The sequence below is a fragment of the Uloborus diversus genome, chromosome 4 (assembly GCF_026930045.1).
Source record: "Uloborus diversus isolate 005 chromosome 4, Udiv.v.3.1, whole genome shotgun sequence".
Taxonomy (NCBI): domain Eukaryota; kingdom Metazoa; phylum Arthropoda; class Arachnida; order Araneae; family Uloboridae; genus Uloborus; species Uloborus diversus.
This window is the reverse complement of record NC_072734.1, coordinates 11,151,802-11,155,393: the sequence shown is the minus strand read 5'-3', so window position 1 is coordinate 11,155,393 and position 3,592 is coordinate 11,151,802.

Here is a 3,592-nt window from a genome sequence, read left to right as displayed (position 1 = left end):
CTAAAAGGAAAACGTTCACATAATTAGGTTATTGACATAGCACACTATTTAAAAGGCATTTCAAATTTTAATATATATTTAACCCTTAGTTGCATAAGTTTTTAAAAACGCTTTAAAATATGTTTCTCAGCTTTAAACTTCTGTTCAAATCACAAGAAAAAGACATTAAAAAATCAAAGCTTCATATAAGAATGGTTTATGGTTAAACAACCACTTCAGGAAAATTAGGCTTTAAATTAAAAAACAAAAGTTAATTTGCCATCAAATGTGCGAAAACAGTGATTAAAATTGTAAACATGCCTTACCATTTAAGTAGTAGAAAAATTTTATTTGCCATATAGAATTAAAAGCGCTGAACTAAGAAAAAATAATAAAGTGCTACAATTGTCAGTGTTGAAAAAATTGCCGTTTTCTATCAGATTGATGCATTTTCAAATTTAAAATAGATTTAATAACATCTTCCATGAATGAGTATTTTTTTAATTATTGGAAACTACAGATTTTTAATTAAATGGTAACATGATGATCTATGCATTTAAGAATTCATACAGAAAAGCAAAAAACAAAAAAAAAATTCAATGGAGTTCAAAATAGATATTTAGCCCTGTCAAAATAGACATTTGAGTTCATAAAAATTTGCATGGAGCTGAAAATTGGTACAGACCGTAAGATCATCATTATAAGTGAAATATCAATAATCCTCATCGATCCCAGTATAGCTAAAAATTTTATTCAAGGTCAAAGGTCCAAATTATTATTATTATTATTATTATTAAATCGGAAAAATTTGGACGATGCTGAAAATAGGCACAGACCTTAAATATATCATTATAAATGAGATATAAAAAATTTAAATTGGTCCCACTTGATCTAAACATTTTATAGAAGGACAAAGGTCAAAAGAAACAATTTTTTTTTTTAAATCGTAAACATTCACAGAAAGCTAAAAATTTGTACAGACCTTCAACACATCATTATAAATGAAATATTGAAAATCCTCATCGATTTCACTCAATCTAAATATTTTATGCAAAGTCAAAGGTCAAAAAATCTTTTTTTTTTTTTTGCAAATATTTCAAAACGTTAAAAAGGGAGCATTAATTTGTAAATTATGCAATATGTTCAAAAGAAGTATTTATATCAAGTTCAACTCTTTTGGGTTCAAATTATGTGAAAATTGTAAAACAAGTTATAACATTTTCTCTTATTTAACGGATATAAGATGCCTATGTAAAATAAGAGCAAAACATTTTTTTTTTCAAACATACATTATTTTCCCTCTTTTCAGGATATATTTTTCATTTAAAACAAATTTAAATGCACAAATTTAAACACTTTACATATAAAGGAGAAAGAATGAGAAAATGTACTTTAGGGTGGTTCAAAAAAAGCTTTTTTTCAGCTAGAGTCTAGGACACCATCTATTTTTAACACGCTTTTATTAGCTTCACCTGTATGTATCTTGTAACGGAATCTTGCAGCTCAAATTTCGCCCACTTCCTGCGATTGGATTCTTTTGAAATTTGGCACGCGACCTCAGAACTGATGACAATGCAATATTCTATAATCAAATTAATTAACTCTTAATTGTTAGTTTCCTCCAATTTTAATCAATATTTTGACATAAATTCAACAATGTGAAAAAGGAAAAATTTTAAAAAATACATTAAAAAATGCTCGCAAAAATTATTTAAAAATATCTACAAAAACCTTTAATTTTTCTGCATCAGACAAAATTTGTTCCAATGTTCCAAGGTAATTAGAACATGAAATATAATTGTTTTTAACTAATTTCATGCCAAAATTTAGGTGAGCCTTCAATTGGAAATTCATTGCTGATTAGACCATTGTTGAACAAAACTTTTATTCAAGTGCATCTCAAATTTTCAAGGTAATGTAGACATGATTTCTGCACACATACATCGATGACTGAGATGGATTAGCTGGATTAGACAATTACTCTACAGGCAATTTGTCAGCGAAGTTGAATGTTTTTAGAGCTCAGCTATTACACTTTAAGGGGTACAGTTGCTCTTTTTGGAGTTCGAGAGACCACGTTTTGAATGCCACTCGAGACCTATAGTCACTTTTTTTGGGCAAATTTCATGACTATAAAAGATTTTGAACAATGTTGAAATGAATATTTTTTCGTAAAACAAGTTAAACTAAAAAGAAGAAAATAAAATAGTTTGAAAAACTAAAAAAACACGCTTTCGTAGCAAAATGAACTAAAAAGTGAAAAATAATCTTTGGATGATAGTAGTTGACCAATCACTTAATTTTAGTATAGTACAAAAAAAAGTGGGGGAGAGGGGGGGGCTTCTTATCAGTTGTCTTGAATTTCTTCCATTTGTTGTCCATGCAAAAATGCAAATAGACAGCACTGCACTGTTTTTTGTATTACATTAAAATTAAGTAATTGGTCAACTACTATCATCTAAAGATAATTTTTCACTTTTTAGTTCATTTTGCTACAAAAGCATGTTTTTTTTAGCTTTTTAAACCATTATTTTTTTAGACTTACTAATAGTATTATGCTGTAAAAGTTTTAGCTTCTTACTCAAATTTTAAGACGGTGCTCAATGACCCCTTAATTTAACATTAGCCGTAGCATAGAAAATGCCACACATTCAGAAACATTTAATTTCCCCAGTTGTTTTTTTATATACAATTATTTTATTGCAATGTATATGCATTTTACTAGTGTATATTATAATATGTAGCACTGCTCTTTCAGTTCAATGTATTTTTTTAACCCCCCCTCCCCCCCCATACTAATGAAGTTTGAGGGAGGGGGTTGAGCACCCTCTTTCAGTTGAAATAAGAAGCTAAAATTCTTCCATTATATTACTATTAGAGGTGTAGACTGGTATTTTTCTTTGGTAGCCAGTGGCTACCAACACCAAAAACTTTGGTAGCCACTTCAAATTTTTGGTAGCCAAACATACACCCACACACATATGAGTCATTCCATGTCAAGTGACCTAGGGGTCCCCGCTCGGCCATCTCTGATTTGGATGAAATTTTATAGAGAAGTAGAGATGCCTTTGAAACTAATCAGTGCAAATTTTCAGCTTCCTAGATCCATATCTTGAGGATCTAGGATCTCCGAAAAATGTGATCCAAGATGGCGGATCAGCTTTTTGTGTCAAATTGTATAGTTTACACCAATTTTACATTAAATTTTATTATACTGGAAGCCTGAAATTTTAGGTGCTTAAAGTATGGTTGACCGTTAGTATATTCAAGTATTTTTGTGAATTTGAGCTCGTTAGATTTTGTGTAGCATGCGCGTGAACTTATGAAAAAGCGCGACGGGAAATTTTTTTCCTGGATTTTAGGTTGTCATAAAATCTGAACAAAAATAATTCAAAAGTTCGTACTTCGTGATTATATTGTAAAAATGCTTGTTTTTAATGGGTTACAGTTACATAGCTTAAATGTGTATTTTCTAGAAGATATTGCGATTTAAAGTGGCTATCAAAACCGTTCAAGTGTAAAATAGCCTATTTTCAAAGCGCTATAGCTTAAGTTTGTCACCTCGAATCTTCTTTTCGTTTATACCATTATAAAGAACACATTTTTTCCTTTC